Source organism: Trachemys scripta, chromosome 13 (assembly GCF_013100865.1).
Source record: "Trachemys scripta elegans isolate TJP31775 chromosome 13, CAS_Tse_1.0, whole genome shotgun sequence".
Taxonomy (NCBI): Eukaryota; Metazoa; Chordata; order Testudines; family Emydidae; genus Trachemys; species Trachemys scripta.
The window spans coordinates 6676415-6695096 of record NC_048310.1 but is presented as its reverse complement, the minus strand read 5'-3'; the positions used below and the strand labels follow the sequence as shown (position 1 = coordinate 6695096).

General features: G+C 43.8%; 1 protein-coding gene across 1 annotated transcript in view; it reads left to right on the top strand.

Moving 5' to 3' along the window:
* Nucleotides 1–18682, top strand: part of BANP (BTG3 associated nuclear protein) — a 229220-nt gene that overhangs the window by 94917 nt on the left and 115621 nt on the right. The gene's annotated exons all lie outside the window — the stretch shown is intronic.

Genomic DNA, 18682 nt, shown 5'->3' with positions numbered 1-18682 from the left:
TCTGACCAACTTCTCCTTTACTCTACAGTTATTTTGGTCTGCACATTTGTTTTTAAATAATATATTTTTATGTGGGAGGGGGTAGCTCTAAAGAATTACAGCACATTATAACAAGTCATGGTCCAACTTCATTTTTCTAATATCTATGTTTTGTGAAGTGTGGTTCTGCTCTAAAAAGTAACTTCATTATGTTACTTCTTGAGTTATTTTTGTAACAGACATTTATGCTCATCTCCCATGTAACACTGAACCTTTGCAAGGTTTTGATTTAACAGCAGACATTATCTTCCAAATAACATGCTCTGCTCCCCTCCCCTCTATGGTACCAAACTAGCTAATCCTAGGGAAACCTCGCTAGCAGGCTAAGTGACAGTAGATTCCAGAACTTGCAGTCAGTGGAAAACCTGGACAAAAAGTGCATCAAATTCAAAATGTGTTCAGGCGTCAGCTCAGATGTATTTCCCTTCGGGTGAGTTGTAGACAATGCTCTGCCTTCCTGCTTCTGCCAGTCTCACTCTTTGGACAGACAGCTGAATGTAGATGGCATGATGGAATATAGAGGACATTTGAAATTGCTCCTACAGTGGTGCTGAAGCACAATCGTCTTCCAAAGAGCTGGGCTGAGACTGTCCATTTATGTTGGGCCCAATCCTTTTCTCACTGAAATAATTGAAACCACTTACCTTGACTTCACTGATAGCAGGATTAGGCCAATTATCTTATTCAGAAACATGTTGTGGGTATAGATCTTACGCTGCTGTAGTGTAGGAGGCAGGTGGGTCAGTCCTTAGAAACACCACATGCAAACTAAAATGCTTCTTCCCGTTTACTGTGGTCAGAAGCGTAATGATAGGATCTGGAAACATAGAGAATTGCAGGTTTTAAAGATTCTTGTTATATCATGACAGTTTTCACTGAGTTTCTCAGAGCCCATGGTAGGCTGAGTAGAAAGACATTTATGGGGAATAGTTTTGGTGAATATTCAAACTCTGGATTTGTTTTTTAAGTCGTGAAAACATTAGAAGTAACATTAGAATTGTACTCAGCTATCCCAAATGATCACATTCAATTACATTCTGTAAGAGTTGGGTGTGTTTTTTGTTGCTGTTGCCACCAGCCAGATGTTTTCTTAGCTTCTATTTATGGGAGGATCCTAAAGGACCAATTTAAATTAGTCTGCAGTGGGTGTTTCCTAGAAATCTCTCGGGCTCTCTTTTTGGTTTAGGAAGCCACTCTGAGTTCATACAGTTCACAGGTACAGAGCATACCAAATGTAGCACATTTCTAGTTGAGAAATACCAACTATGGTGATAACTGAAATAATGAAAAAAAAATCAACTTGTTTTTGTTGGAAATATAGATACAGTTCATGTAATCAAAATAATATGAGCTTGGATCTCAGTTTTGACCAGCTGGAAACAAATGGGGAGTGTGGATTGTCTGGATGGTTTGGCTATAAATTCCAAGTGGAACAAACTCATTTTATTTTTTATCAGTATGTATCGTTTCAAAGGGTGGACCTCACTCAAATCGAGACAAAGGAAATTGTAGCAGGCTCACTGCAGTTCACACAAATGTTTCCCTACTTTAGGGAAAAGTTAAATATCATAAAGTGTGTGGATTCAAGATAGGAACTCTTTGGATGATATGGTTCATGGTTGAACTATGGTTCATATTGTCTCTCCTTGTCAGGATGAGTGTTAGGAGGCTATCACAGGCCTACAAACAGTTTTGCAATGTATATTAGGGATATAGACAGTTTTTTTTTCTGTAGCTTTATAGGTAACTAAGATGCTGTGGGAGGTAGATTATGGTACATAAAGTGTCTGAAATGTTCTTAGACATGGGTGCTGGACAACCTGACTGTTTGAGTAAGCAGTAGGCACCATGCTGATATGACGCTATGGTTACTAGCAGGGGATTACTCAACCAATTGTTTGATGACAGCAGCCAAATTGACTTTATAAGTATAGTTTACAGTTTACATTTCAGGCAAGGTAAACCTGCAAATGCCTTCTGAATAGCTGAAATCCTGACACAAGCTATAGCACATATTGGGTACTTCTGCTATCCATACTGTCTAAAGCAGTGGTTTTCAAACTGAGGTACGTGTACCCCTAGGAGTGTGTGAGCTCTTGTCAGGGAGTAAGTGAGAAAAATCCTGTGATGGTGGACAATGCATTTAATTTAGTAAGACTTGGCAATCTAATCATAGATATATTCTGACTCTATCTCAGATGGGGGTACATGGTAGACTACATTATTTGGAAAGAAGTATGCAGCCTAAAAAACGTTGAAAGCCACTGGTCTTAAGTATACAGAAATACTAATGTTAACGTGGAATTATATGGAGAACCATTGAAAAAAATGAGCAACATTCCTGCATGAAACAAGCTTTATAGGCTACAAACTTTGGAGCAGAAGACTGAATTATGCATTCCTGAAATTATTTTATGTAGTTCACCTACAGAGCAGTACAATGGGAATAAATTAACGTACTCAGATATTTTTGTGTGCAGTTATTATTTGGAATGCCAGCTAACTTTAATCTTAAAAAAAAAAAAAAAAAAAAAAAAGCACCAATTGGAGCCTGTTTGAATTTTTCTGAGGAATTCAATACTGCATCATTATATTTCTGCTAGCGCAATGTTGAGTTACATGCAGAAAGTCTGTGGAAAGTGATTGCTAATGAGCCTGATAGCACTGTTCCTTCTTCAGGCTGGACTGAGTTTGGGAAGTATGCTCCTAATGGCCTCATTTTGTTGGTGGTGATGTCACCTGACTACTGTGGTGGGGACCGGTGGACTAAATTAGAAATAGCCTGTTGGACTTGCTGCATTGTGGCCTATCATTGGTTCACTCTGTAAGGGAAACAGAAGCCTTCAAAGGCTTTCACAGTGTTGTTTGATCATGTATAAAATGTGTTGGTGGCTCTGTAAGGGCTAATAAGACCTACAGATAATTTTGTTCTTGCAAATTTTGGAGACCTCTTCAGATACTTATGGAATGTAAATGGTACTTTTCTAGGTTACTGCATGTAACACTATTATTTTCACAAGTTTTTATAAGCCTAAATAGGTTTTGTTTGAAAATTTGTTCATAAAATGAAGGGGGTGGGGGGGAAGCAGTGTGCTTGCAAAAAGCGCACACGCAACCCCCTAAATTGAGGTGTCCAAATCGGATTATTGTAGCCCTAAGTGCTGTTTGTATGTGCAATTACCAGATTTGTATCTGCAAAGCAGGCTTTTGAAAATGAGGCTCCTTAAGTAGGGTTACCATCCGTCCGTATTTCCCCGGACATGTCTGGCTTTTGCGTCTCTAAATAGCCATCCGGGAGGAATTGGTAACAAGGTTAAAATGTCCGGGGAGGTTTTCTCCCTCGCCTCCCTCCCTCCCTTCCATGCAGAGTGTGGCTGCTGATTGGGCGGCTAGGCCGATTGACCCACTCCCATTGGCCTCCAGCAGCCAGAGCCCTCCCCTGCTCCCCCCTCCCTCTCTCTGTAGTCCTGTGTAACACACAAACCGACCCACGTGGAGCCAGAATGGTCAGAGGAGTCGGGGGGGGGGGCAGTCAGGGAGCGGGGGAGTGTTGGATGGGTCCCCAGCCTCCACCTGCCATCCCCCCCTCTGCGCATCCCCCCCTCCGTGGGTCCCCCCTCCCTGTCTGCCTCTCCCTTGTCTGCGTGTACTGCCAGAGCCAGCAGTAACTGCTGTCTGCTGCCCCCGGGTCCTAGTGCCCCCATCCACTAATGGGAAGACAGGCTGCCCTTACCCTGCCCTTCCACCCTAGCCCTGAGCCTCTCCAACACCCCAAACCCCCCAGCCCCAGCCCTCATCCCCACACACCCTAATCCTCTGCTCCATCCCTGAGCCCCCTCCTGCATCATGAACCCCTCATCCCCAGACACACAGCCCTCACCCCTGCATCCCCTCCTATCCCCAAACTCCCTCCCAATCCCCCTCCCCCTTCCCACACACCCCCTCCTGCCCTCAAAATTCCTCCCAAAGCCTGCACCCCCTCCCTTTGCACTGCCTCTCACCCCCAAACTCCATCCCAGAGCCTGCACCCCTCACCCTCTCCTGCACACCCACCCCCTGCCCCAGCCCGGAGCCTGCACCCAGCACCCAAACTCTATCCCAGAACCTGCACCCCTCCTGCACCCTAATCCCCAGCCCAGGACCTGCACCCCAGACCTCCTCCCCCCACCCAACCCCCCTCCCAGAGCCTTAGGCAGGTGGGGTGGGGGGTTCTGGGCACCACCAAAATTTCTACAACCCTGCCACCCATGCGAGTGGATAAGGGTCAGGGCAGTCAGGGGACAGGTAGGGTCCTGGGGGGGACAGTTAGGGTAGGGGGTTCTCAGCAGGGGGCCGTCAGGGGACAAGAAGCAGGGGGGGTTGGGGTTCTGAGGGGAGCAGTCAGGGGGTGGGAAGTGGGAGGGAGTGGATGGGGCTGGGCTAGGGCGGGGCTCCCCCCCTCCCCCAGTGTCCTCTTTTTTGTTTGTGGAAATATGGTAACCCTACCTTAAGTGAAAGTGTGTGATCATATTGGCAATATATGACTAAGCTGATATAATTTAAAAGGGAGATTCTTTGTAAAAGCAGCATTGACTGAAGTTAGGGGTACTTACAGCATCTAAAACAGGTCTATTGGCTCCACTCAGTGTCTAGACTAACGTGTTGCCTTTGTTCTGGAACAAATCCTCATGCATCAAAAGAAAAATACACTCCCTAAATATAGACTGTTGCAAGAATACCCACATACAGTTTGTTTAGGGAATCTGAAAGTGATTGTGTGGTTAGTGAGGCTTAAAATAACATAGCCAAGGCATCATAAAATTACTACAGCACTGAATAGGGGCGAGGGGACCAAGTAACCTATCCAAAAAGGGGTCCAATACTAATGTGACTGGCTCAGCTGTAATGATTTCATGCTGTAAACTTGCATATATCATCACTGGTAATAAGTGAGTGAAAATGAAATTCCCTTTTGGTAGCTTGTTTATTAATTGTCTATAACGTAAGTGAGCGTGTGGGTGACTGCATATCTGTAATGACTAGAGTTGCCAACTTTCGAATCACACAAAACCAAACATCCTTGCCCCGCCCCTGCCCCGCCACTTCCCCTAGGCCCTGACCCCACACTGCTCCTTCTCCAAGGCCTTGCCACTGCACCACCCCTTCTCTGAGGTCCCGCCCCCACTCCATCCTCCCTCTGTTGCTCACCCTCACTCATTTTCACTGGGCTGGGGCAGGGGTTGGGGTGCAGGAGGGGGTTCGGGCTCCAGCTGGGGGTGCAGACTCTGGGGTGGGGCCAGAAATGAGGGGTTCAGAGTGCAGGAGGGGGGCTGGGGCAGGGGGTTGAGGTGTGGGAGGGGGTGAGGGCTCCAACTGGAGGTGTGGGCTCTGGGGTGGGGCCAGGGATGAGGGGTTTTGCGTGCAGGAGGGGTCTCTGCACTGGAGCCGAGGGGTTTGGAGTGTGGGAGTGGGCTGAGGGCTGGAGAAAGGGGTTTGCGTGCGGGAGGGAGTGCGGGGTGCAGGCTCTGGGAGGGAGTTTGGGTGCAGGAGGGGGCTCAGGGCTGGGGTTGGGGTGTGGGCTTCAGGAGGGAGTTTGAGTGCAGGAGGGGGCTCAGGCTGGGGCAGGGGATTGGGGTGTGATGGGGATGTGGGGTGTGGGCTCTAGGAGGGAGTTTGGGTGTGGGAGGGGGCTCAGGCTGGGGCAGGGGATTGGGGTGTGATGGGGATGTGGGGTGTGGGCTCTAGGAGGGAGTTTGGGTGTGGGAGGGAGCTCAGGCTGGGGCAGGGGATTGGGGTGTGATGGGGGTGCAGGCTCTGGGAGGGAGTTTGGGTGCAGGAGAGGGCTCAGGGCTGGGGTTGGGGTGTGGGCTCCAGGAGGGAGTTTGGGTGTGGGAGGGGGCTCAGGCTGGGGCAGGGGATTGGGGTGTGATGGGGATGTGGGGTGTGGGCTCTGGGAGGGAGTTTGGGTGTGGGAGGGGGCTCAGGGCTGGGGTTGGGGTACAGGAGGGGGTGTGGGCTCCAGGAGGGAGAGTGCAGGAGGGGGCTCAGGCTGAGGACAGGGGTTTGGAGTGCGTGAAGGTTTGCAGGCTCCGGCAGGGGGCTCAGGGCTGGAGAAGGGTGTTGGGGTGCGGGCTTTGGGAGGGAGTTAGGGTGCAGGAGAGGGTTCTGACCTTGGGCAGGAGGGTGGGGTGCGGGAGGGGGTTCAGGGTGCGAGCTCCAGCTAAGCGGCACTTACCTCAGGTGGCTCCCAGTTGGCAGTGCAGTGGGGTTAAGGCAGGCTCCCTGGCTCCCCATGGATCCCGGAAGTGGCTGGCATATCCGGTTCCTAGGCACAGGGGGGGCCAGGCGGCTCTGTGCGGTGCCCACTGCCCACACCCGCAGGCATTGTCCCTGCAGTTCCCATTGGCCTCGGTTCCTGGACATGCCGGCTGTTTCCAGGAGCCGCGGGGAGCCAGGGAGCCTACCTAAGGCCTGCTGCACCGCTGACCGGACTTTTAACGGCACAGTCAGCAATGCTGACTAGAGCCGCCAGGGTCCCTTTTCAACCGGGCGTTCTGGTCGAAAATGGGATGCCTGGCAGTCCTAGTAATGATTCATAAACACCCAAGGTGAAACCCTGTCCCCATTGAAGTCAGGGATAAAACTCCCATTGACTTCAGCGTGGCCGGATTTCATCCCTACAGTTTATCATTGATGCACTGAAAGAAATGCAAAGCCCTGCAGTGTCATATTCTCTTGGCCTCACCAGTCTGTAGACCAGCTGTCTTTTATTGCTAATGTGTTGTTCCATAAACTCCAACAAAAACGAAGTACAGCAGTAGAGTGAGAACTGAATCATATCATTGTCCTCAATACGCAGTTTGCTGCTGCTCTGTGCAGTAACACTGTGCTGCGTTTATTTTAAATGTACATGAAGATCTAATGTCATCAGTCAAGCATATGCCAATCAGAGCTAGCAAGTTCAGGTCATCATGGAGAGCTTTTTGGTTCAAGTTTCGTCTTCCAATTTAGCAGTGGAAAGATCTTCCTCCCTTTCTTTTTCTGGGGAAAAAAATAGCCAACCAAATCTGTATTTAATAGAAAATATTTTGAAAAGTATAGTATGCAGAAGCCACTTTTTCCAAATGAAGGGATGTATGTTTATTAAAAATTCTTGATATATTGCATAAAGTCTGCCACAACAGAAAGGCAGAGTTTATCTTTGGAGGTATATATTTTCATTTAGTTGCTCGTGGGGTGGCAGTGGTAGTGGAGAAAGAGTTTTGGGCAAGTAACCAAAGCAGTTTAAATATACTATGGCTTTAAGTAGCTCATTACTTCAGCCCTACCAAAAATGTAGGGATTTTCTGGTGAAATATGATCGAGGAATGCCAGCAGTTTGGACTTCCTTTCTTGTAACTGAAAATGTAGGCTTAGCTCTTGTGAGATTTTACGATGGCATCTGCAAACATGCTTTTTAAAAAAAATCCCAAACTCAAAATTTGTACTGTCGAAAGCAAGAAATGCAATAAAATGATGGATTGCTAAATGGCTTTACTTGTGATCTTAGAAAATACTATAAAAGAGGGAATTTGTTGGTGGTGATGAGCACTAGTGGAATAGCAGTAGTGCCTTTATAAGTCGCTTTCAATATTTCACAGTTCTTTGAAATTATCTAACAATATAGATAAGCTGTAAAATGTTAGTTACTGCCTGAATGTGAAAAAGACTTGAGGTTTAGCGATTTTGTAATAATTTTCACATTAGCAAACATGATAGCTATGAAAACAATTCCATTTTAAAATCCTCTCTCTCCTAGCTTGAAACTTTCTGGAAAATTTCTCTGTGTAGAAAGTTTAGGCAAAATCTACGCAGCCTTTTTCAAGTTCTTTCTGAAAGGAAGTAGAAACTAAATCTGAAAAATGATGAGCAATACCAATGTCAGAAGTAAGGGCATTAGATTAAAAATGTCTCTGTAATGCTGCAGGGAACTCAGTACTGTTCTGCTGAATCTTGCCCCCAGCCTGTTACAGCACAAACGGTTGCTGACTTCAGTTCATGGGTTAACATTATTTCATCTTGAATACATCTGTGTAGAGATGTTTAAAATAGCACAGATCTACTGCTAAAATTGAAAACACAGATTATATGGCACTATCAAAATATATGTAGGAAAACAAGCTTCCACATTTTTCATATTATGTTAAAGTCCATCTGAGAATATGTCTGATTCAGAGCTATGCTATAAAATGTGTCTTTTCTTTTTCACTTGGCATGTGGCTGTTACATTTTTTTTTTTTTAGGAAGGTCAAAATCGTACGATAGGAAGAGACTTGGTTACCAAAGTTTAGTACTCTTGTTAGGTTATACTCCTAATACCAGTAAAAGTAAATCTGTCTTTCTAAGTGACCAGATTAGCTCAAAGAGTGTAAACATAGTGCCTTATAGAAAAATGAACTATAGGTTTGCCTGGTCCAGGAGAAGTAGTGTGAACAGCTTAATTAGAATTAAGCACCCTACTCCTTTACAAAATTCATTAACATGACCTTTCTTCTTACGATGGAGAGGCAGATCACCCAAATCTGTGTATTAGGAAATGCATTTGATTTGTGCCTGATTGTGTAATTTGTGCCAGTCTGACCGGTGTATGTATATAGACATTCATTCACATAACCCAAATATATGTTACAAGTTGTGCTGGTCTGAGCGGCTCATAAATTAAAAACATATCCTGCCCCAGCTTGCTAGGCCATGCAGTGTGTGGAGAGGCCCTGCAGGTGAATTGTGTGCCAACCGCGTTTGAGAAAAACTGAGCTGTAACCAATGAATTACACAGATCACTGGACAAAAGCTCTGTAGAGGAGAGCACAATGGGCTCAAGCAACTACTAAAACACTAGATGGCTATGTAGAATTGTTCTGCTGCATGAAATGGGGACTTCTTCGCTTCTAGCCACCTACATAATTACCCCCACCAAACATCTTTACTTGGGCATTGTACAGTTTACAATGACCTCAAGATGGGAATCTTATAAAAGTGAAGGAAGTGATCAAAGTGATTCCATGTACTGGGATTTCTTTTATTATTTTTTGGCCTTCTCAGGAAATATATTTGAATATTATAAGCTGTACATGCGATCTTGAATATCCAGATCTATGACTGAGGAGGCTACCCTTTAAATATTAGCATCTTGAGTGGTCAACAAGTTGTCATTTAAAATACACAGATCACTATTAATTTATTGTTGTGTCAGCTTCAGCCTCTCTTTTTCTGAGGATTTTGGTCTTAACAATAACATAAGTTAAATTACAAATGTTTCACGGGTCAATTTCATCTTCAGTAGACACTAAACATTTAATACCAGAGGAGGAGCAATAGAAAGTCCTGCATTCACAGACTATAAGCCCCAGTACCACTGTGCCAATGTGACTGCTTTATAGGTTACTGCTAGTAGTTGCCATTATTATAACTATTTAATAAAGGGCTATCAAACTTAATTTATAAAATAACAGAAATAGAAAAGATCCCTAATCATTCTCCCTTTCTCCTTCTCTTTGCTCTCTCATCTTTTTATGGGTTTCTGTCACCCTTTAATTTTTTCCCCTCACCTCTATTTTTATGTTGTCCTTTCCTTTCCGTGATTCTGCACTGCACTACGTGTGATGTATGGACACTGATTCTATGCCTTGTATCAGTCTCTGCATGATAGAATATAACCAGAAATACAGTTTAAAAACACGTGGACCAGATAAAACAAATGTAGCCACAAGCCTTTCTTGGGCTCAACACTTGGAGCCATGCATGCGGCACTTGGATTCCATCAGGAGAGCTAGAAACTCAAGCTGTTCTCATTTTGTTTAATGTCTTGTTCTAATAAAATCCTCATTAGAGAGCTTAAATGACTCGTAGAGCAATCTGTATTTTATATACCAGATGAACTGTGTAGGAGTATGTAGATTTGAGATAAACTAAAAATCTTGCTCTTTAAAGAGGGTGTATATTTTAACTGGGGTGGGTTAATACTCTAGGGAGCCCACTGTAGAAGGCCATGTCAATCATGTTTTAAAAAATACCAATCACATTGATTTCATCTGATCCTTAATTCCAAGATCACTGGCAAACAAAAGAGAGTGGGTCCATATTTCATTACTTAAGTCCATAGCTGGGGTAGTAGGGAGAATAATGAAGGAGTGTTGGGAAAACAACAGTCCAGTGGAAAGATTGGGCACAATTCAAATTCACAGTGTTTATATCTAGGCTCCATTAATTAGGATAAATTTTGGTGTGATTTTTCCTTTCTTCAACCTGTGGCAATGACTGGTCATTCCTTATCAGCCTCCTGCCTTATAATAGCCCTCCAATGGCTGGCACTCTAATAGAACCTCAGAGTTACGAACTCTAGAGTTACGAACTGGCTGGGCAACCACACACCTCATTTGGAGTTGGCAGTATGCAATCTGTCAGCAGCAGAGCCGGAAAGAAAAAAAAAGAAATACAGAACTGTGTTAAATGTATACTACTAAAAAAAGTAAAGGAAACGTTAAAAAAAGATTTGACAAGGTAAGGGAACTGTTTCCGTGCTTGTTTCATTTAAATTAAGGTAGTTAAAAGCAGCATTTTTCTTCTGCATAGTAAAATTTCAAAGCTGTATCAAGTCAAAGTTCAGTTGTAAACTTTTGAAAGAACAACCATAACGTTTTGTTCAGCGTTATGAATATTTCCGAGAAATGAACAACCTCCATTCCTGAGGTGTTTGTAACTCTGAGGTTCTACTGCATATAGTATCCGGACATACATAAGGGGCCAAAGCAGGTTTGGACATGGTGCTTTAACTACAGTCAGATTACTGGACAGAAATAAGCCTGGCAAAAAGGAACAAAGACATAAAAGATGCACGCTTCCTTTTACCAATAACCTTTCCTGTATTCTAGAGTAGCCCTTTGAATCCAGTCTCTTAAGACTGTGTAATGCAACAAGTGCAGCCAGGAACTGATGTTGATCCAGATGTGGTGCCTCAGGATGACCTTTAAGTCTCCCACTGATGTGAGTTGCCTTCAAATATTGTAATCTCATATTACAGCTACTAGTTTCCCAGTATGCCTTGCTCTTAAAGGTGCCACACACAGAGTAATAATAATAGTGTGTTTTGTGAGTCTCCGTCTATGCCAGATTCACAGAGGATCTGAGTCTGTTACAGCCCCAGCTATAGGGAGTGTGTATCTGCACTGGTGAGCTGTTTTTAAGGCAGTGGGAAGTGCTTTTAGTGAGAGATTTTTTCCACCAGTAATGCTTTGAACTATGGCTGTTTGAAGACACACCATTATTCTGCCTGCCCACTTCAGAGCTTTTGCTGTTGTCAGATCCCATAGTCTATCTTCAGTTCCAAATGGCTCCTCCTTTGTAAATCAGTTAAATGCTGCCACAGGGAGGGACGTGATAACCCTTTTTTGGGGTAGGCAAGAAGGTGATAGGCGAGCCTATCAAGTTTATCTCAGCACCACAGTTCTAATAAATGGCACCAGTGCTGGCATCTGCTTATAGATTTGGTCTAAAATACTATAATTTTATATTGGCCGGTGTTCCCCTCTTTTCTGGGTACTTCTATGGATTACATTTACTTTTCCTGGCCAGTTACTGTTTAGTAAACTGAAATTAAGGCAGCAATTTCAAGAAATAGATTATTGGCAATGTTTTTTTTTCTCTCCTTCCCACCCTCCCTTCCCTGTTATTTTGCATTACACTAATGGAGAATTTATTTTCCGCATCTGAGCTCAACTGTTTAGCCAGTCAATCATGAACATGATATCTTTTAGCTTGATTGCGTATAATATGCTATCAAGAAGCCATCCGTTCATAGACTTGTAGAAGCTAGAGACGGAAAAGACCTCTATTGTATTAGCTCATCTACACCCTCCATTTCCAGCCAATGCAGGATTGTTCCATACCGTCTGTTCCGACTCCAGTACTTCGGTCAGACTAGTTTTAAATATCTCAAGTGCAGGAGGTCCCCCCCCCCCCTTCTCCTGGGAGGCTGCTTGTGTTGTAAAAGGCTTCAAACTAGGTTATGAACCTAAAGATAATTCAGGTTTAATCCCCCATTCCCCCTCAGATTTTGCATGTCACTCAGGCATATACAAGATCAGTTTACAGCAGGGAGAACAAAGATTGTTTGGGAAATGCTGATGCCTTTAAACATGAGAATTGTTGCTGCACCTGGATGGCTGAGAGGAAGAGGAGGAGAGTGCTCATTTTTTAAAAATGAAATCCAGTAAGCTCTTGCATTTTTTTAAGCCCTTTTGTGCAACACTCTCCTTCACTGTTCTTTGCCCGCTGCAAACTTGCCATCTCTAATTAATAATATGTAATGTGTTGCAGCCTAAGAGTTTCTTTACTGTACTATGAATCTATCCAAAGCCATGAAATTACAGATGGAATGGAAGTGTGTTTGTATCACAGTTGTTCTAATCACTACTTGCTTTGGGTTAATTCTTCCATATGTGGAACTTTTCTAGAGTAATGACTATTTGCCTGTTTATTTAGATTGCAGAACAGTTACTAGAGTAATGGAGTGGCAGTGTTGCTTTAGAGTAGTGGTCTCCAACTTTTTTTATGCCCAAGATCACTTTTTGAATTTAAGTGCAACCCAGGATCTACCCCACCCCTTCCTTGAGGCCACACCCCTTCCCCAAAGCCCTACCCCACTCACTCCATACCGCCCTCTCTCCCTCGCTTGCTCTCCCTCACTCTCACTAACTTTCACTGGGCTGGGGCAGTGGGGTTGGGGTTCGGGAGAGGGTGTGGGTTCTGGGCTGGGGCTGAGGGGTTCAGAGGGTGGGAGGGTGGCTCCAGGCTGAGCCTGGGGCAGAGTGTTGGGGTGCAGGAGGGGGTGCAGGGTGCAAGCTCTGGGGCAGGGGGTTGGGGTACAGGAGGGGGTACTGGGTGCAGGAGGGGGTATAGGGTGATGGTTCTGGGAGGGGTTCAGGGCTGGGGCAGGGGTTTGGGATGCAGGAGGGTGTTCGGGGGTGCAGGAGGGTGTATGGGGTGCTGACTCCGGAAGGGGGCTCAGGGCTGGGGGTTGGGGTGTGGACTCCCGCCAAGCAGCACTTACCTCAGGCTGCTCCCAGTCGGCGGCGCAGCGGGGTTAAAGCAGGCTCCCTGCCTGCCTGCCCCCCAGCTACACACTGTACACGTTGCTCCCAGAAGGGCCCAATGTACCCCTGTGGCTCCTGGGGGAGGCATTTAGCTCTGCACACTGCCCATCTCTGCAGGCACCGCCCCCGCAGCTCCTATTGGCCACAGTTCCCTGTTCCCGGTCAATGGGAGCTGCGGGGGCGGTGCTTGCAAGCAGGAGCAGCGCACGGAGACCCCTGCCCTCCCTCCTCCCACCCAGGGCTGCGGGGGCATGCTGGCCCCTTCCAGGAGCAGCGTGGGGCCAGGGCAGGCAGGGCGCCTGCCTTAGTGGCAACCCTACTGCATCACCGGCTATTAGCGGCTGGAGATCGCAATCGACTGGGATAGTCTCCAGGATCGACCAGTTGATCGCGATCGACTTGTTGGTGACCACTGCATGATTCTGAGATGTGCTTAGCACTCTCAGTCCTCATTGACTTCAGTGGGAGCTGGTGTTTATTCACTATTTCTCTGTCTCAGGCCCTGACTAAGCAAAGTATCCTAACTGTGCTTGAATGGATTCTGGAAAAGAAACCTTTACTTAACTATCAAAGGCCTTGTAAATGACGGAGCAATATTTTTATCACAGGGTTTAGAAGACAGAAAGCGTCTATGAAAACATTTAATCCCTATTGTCACGGTGAGAGGAAAAGCAGTCCAGCCACTGAATACAGATTGTTCGGTTGTGCAAGAATTAATGTACATCTCATCTGGAAAATGCATTGCTTCATGCAAGAAAAGTTATGATTTCATGAAACTCATAAATTGAATTCCAGAAAGTTGCATAGCCGTTTCTCTCAGGCTTGGAAACCTACACTTTTCCTTTGTTTGTTTTTTGTTTTGTTTTGAAAGGGTTAAACAATGAACTCTGAGATGCCTAAGGCTGATAGTTCCACTGGTGGTAAAATGTAAATAAATTCATATAGTGTTCAGATTTCTGTCATGCCAGTCCTTTCCAAACCCACAAGCTCCTTCGGAAGGGGAGAAATTTTCGTTGTTGATTCATAAGTTAGTTTTTCTTGGCGGCACATATGGTGGCTTTTGCCATCCAGATGGAATTCTGAGACACTGTGGAAAGGGCTTATGTAACAGGATGTCTCAGAAAGGATTTTAAATTATATATATTTTAAAGTGACAGACCTACATTTTTCCATCAGCTTTGCTGCACATTGTGATGTCAGACTAAATTGTGCTGCTTTTTCCAGCATAAACATAACTGTTTTTTGTTAATTTATCTTTCAATATGTGGATATCAGAAACTGTATGGAGCATGGCTGTTGGCAACAGCTCCTCAGAATCAGAAATATTTATTTTCACAAAGAAAGCACTGTCATTTCTGTTATAGGTGATTCCACCTACTTAAACATCAGGCTTTAATTTCAAACTGTGGATTGCCCCACACAGCTGTAAATTCATCAATTATTTAGTTTTGTTCCCAAGGCAAAACAGAATTACATTTGAGGAACACTGGGGATCTGTTTCTCTATCAAGATGAAATGCAGAAAATTACCACTTATTCACCCAGGTCATAAATAGATGCTGTGATATTAGTACCTGCAATTCAGTAAGGTAAATGTAATTACAGCACTTTGGGGGATGGCCTCCTTGAAGAATGAAAGTTCTAGTAGAGAGAGTTACGGTTACTCAATAAGGTGACAATATATCCTTTTTTGCTTGCTTGCTGTTTTAACAGAATATCTGGGGAAGGCTAAGGCAAGCAACAGCTGAAGTCCCTTGCAATTCTTAACACTGTTAAAAACCATTTAAGAGCTGAAGACATTTTGAAGATCATTTTCAATCTATCATGAAAATGTCTGTGTGCTATTCAGTAAAAGTGGCTTTGGTAATATACTTGGATGCAGGTTTCAGGTAAAAATATATATTTGACAAAAGGAAATGAAATGTGAATCGTTTGTCCATTTAGAGACAACTTCCATTGTGTGCCATGGATTCCTGGAGCTGCAAGACACACATCAGAGCCTCTTTGTGCAGGATGCTGCAAAGGGAAGGGTAGATCTACATGGTGGAAGGGAGGGAATTTTTGTGTTTTTTAGGGGATTGAGTCTGAGGGCATGTGAATAGTTATTTAATTGTAATTTGGTTCTTGTAACTTTTGTTCAGGGCACCTCAAGCCTTGGATAGATGCTCCTTTTAATTTCTCTGTAAATCAAAATAAATCAATATATTTAAAAAAATGTAACCTATGTTACTAATGAAACCTGGATTCATTGGAATTTTTTTTAGAAACATTCCAACATATTGGGAGTAGCAGGTAGTTTACCTTTGTTTTATGTTAGCTTTTTTTAAAATGCTGATGCTGGCTCTTTTAATGTGTTAATATGTGTCTGTTCAAGAGTCCAGTGGGAAATGGACACCAGCATTTGAGTCCAGTGGCTTTGGTTTGTGGTGTTTTGTAGCCCAATATACCACTGACATTGCATTCTAGTCCAGAACTTAAACTCTGGACTAAGTGCACCTGGCACATCATCGTTTTACAGGGGGCAGGGAGAGGATTCCCTCCTTGGGTTTCATTGTCTCCCCCAGCCTTCCCACTTTTGCTTGTCTAGCTATGGGCCCACTTTAAGTCAAAGTATTATAGTTTTAATTCAAAATACCATAGGCAGTTGTCTGGAAGGGGCAAGATTTCTGGCAATTAACTGTAAAGGATGAACAATCTGATGCCCTCATCCTGCAATTTGTTATGCACGGGCAGCAGTTGCATTCGCCTGGAGCCTCGTTGACTTGAATGGAGCTCCATGTGGGTGCAGCTCATCTGTCCTCACATAGCAAATTGCAGCCTCCAAGACTTTTAGATGGCAGAAGAATATGTTCTGATTGAAGCAGTGAAAAATATATATGCTCATTTTATCTAATGTGTGTAGATATTTATTTCCGGAAAAGTTGATTTTTAAAATTCTTTCTCGATTTGATGGAATAGTTTGGCTTTTATTATAGCTTCAGTGCAGCTTCTTGCGTGATCTTCCAAACTCTTAGAACTCTATTTACATAAAACTTTCATCAGTAAATTGTCTGAACTGTCTAACAATTGTTACAAATACTTGTTAAAATCTGACAGATTATAGTTTAACATTTCATCTGGTTGTCTTTAATGTTGGCAGATTAAACTGTTCTCTGCTGATCCCCAAGAAGTGTTCTGACCAGACAGACATTTAGTTAGAGCTCTGTTTTGTTTTGGAAGTTGGGGCAAGGGATGATGGTTTTGAGTTGGTTATGTTGAAATGGCTACAGTATGTTTTATCCATATTTATTAGAAGCTAACATTTTCATTGTAAAGAGATGGCGGTGAAGGATAGGATGCAGTGTCAACCCATCACATTGTTGAATTTAGGGACTTCTCACAGAGTAAGAAACAGATGGTGTAAGGACAGTTACAGGTACAGCTGCATTATTGGATTTGGGGGAACAATTAAATAGACTAACAGTTGTATGTTCAAAGCTTTATTTGAAATAGACTAATTTTTCTGTCTTTGTAGCTTTAGGGACATGGTTTCATTTCTCATTCCAAACATTTTGTAAAACAAATACAAATATAATGTTTAGGGTTCAAGTTCTTAAAGGCTAACACACAAATCTGTGTAACCTCTGCACGTGCAGTAGACCCATTACCATAGTCTCTGGAAGCCAGCAAAATTATGCCAAGCAATATACTCTCAGAAGGACAATAATCTCCACCTTTCCTGCACTTAGTCCCCAGTTCAGCAAAGCACTTTATCATGTGCCTTCTCTTTAAGTCAGTCGACTTCACTGGGCTTACTCAGGTGCTTAAAGTGAAGCACATGATTAAGTGATTTGTTGAATTGGGGCTTTAATGCTATTTGTGTGGGGGTTTCTTTTTCTTTTAATGTTGGTTGAGTTCTCTTGCTTTTCTCAAGGGAAATGATTCCTGGGTCACTCTGCAATATTTATTGTGGAGAGGATTGGGCAAAGTGATGGACTCTGCGTTTTGCCATGAAGTGACATGAGGACAGGTTCATTGTGTTCTCTAGTGGGATAACTGAGGGGTCTCGGCAGAGGAAGTTGCTCTGCCAACTGAGAGTTTCCCTTTAAATCACATTTGTGATGCACAGAGGCAATGTAATTCTCCAAATATTGCCTTTTAGAGCTGGTAACCTCCAGTTAGAAAATGTAAAGCCACATGTCTGAAGGGAGCATTTAAAATATTTGATTTCATATGCCAAGTTTTTTTGTTTTTGGTGTCAGCAACAAAACAGTTCATAAACCTATCTGTAGCCATGTGATAGTATAGGACTTGCACAGTTTTTGAGACTATATTTTTAAATGGGCCCTGTATACAATTTTTATTGTAGTGCACACATCTTGCACTCTGTAATAGTCTTTGAATAGTAAGCATGCCTCTTTGTTTGTTAGCTCTGGGTGTGAAGTTTTAAAAAAGGACCATGGAAATAAAATGGAAAACAAGAATTTTTACTCAGTAGCTGAGTCGTTCCCCCCTTTTTAAAAAGGCCCATCTTTCCCCTTTCTCTCTTTTTGGATGTGGGTTAGCTAGGGAATGAGAACACTATTCTGGGATGTGATCACCTGATGCCATAATTGACATTTCCAAAGCATGTGCTTTGGAAACATTGCCAAATTTAGGCAGTTCTGCCACCTGGCCAAATACAACAGGCTAGCTTTTCCATGAATTTGCACATTTTTACTTTCTCCTCCTTCCTCTCCTCTTCCCCACAAACTTGAACATTTTTGGGTTATTTAAGAGAAATACGTGGCCTCCATGCTGTGGATATGAAAGATGGAATTTACAAAAAATAAAAAATCTCAAGCAAACAATGACTCTTCTAAAATTATTTCTGTATGGTCAGTGCATGACCACAATTACCCTTGGAAGAACTGAAACCTAAAGGGATGAAACCAACTTCAGAGGTGTTTACTTTTCCGATATTAAGTATTACTCAGAATTTAGTTGTCACACACTATTATCATTGCCAGCGTTAGACTCGCTGGGGCTCAGGGCACAAACCAAGGAGTGAGCCTGCAGACCAAGGCTGAAGCCCAAGCCCTGGGGCTGGGCCCAAAGCCTGAGCTGCCTGGTGTCACTGCTCGCCCCTCCAAATGTTCCTCTGCACCAACCTAGGGGGATGCGCCCCACAGTTTGAAAACCTTTGCTTTACGTGTGATTTCTTTCCACTTTTAAAGATTAAATTACTGTAATACTCATATTACATTTACCCACAGTGACTCTCTAGATATGCAAAAAGAATAGGAGTACTTGTGGCACCTTAGAGACTAAGGTTCTTTTTGCGGATACAGACTAACACGGCTGCTACTTTGAAACCTCTCTAGATATGATGTAACTTAGCTTTGCTGGGCCCCCTGTGCCATGGGGTCCCGGGTAATTGCCCTGCTTGCTACCCCAACACCAGCCCGGCTATTAGTTTAGTAGAAGTGACTCCAAATTTGACACCTTCTATTAAAAAGAAAAAAAGAGTTTTGTCAGCCAAAGTCCCAAATAATCACCCCACTTCACTGTTCCATG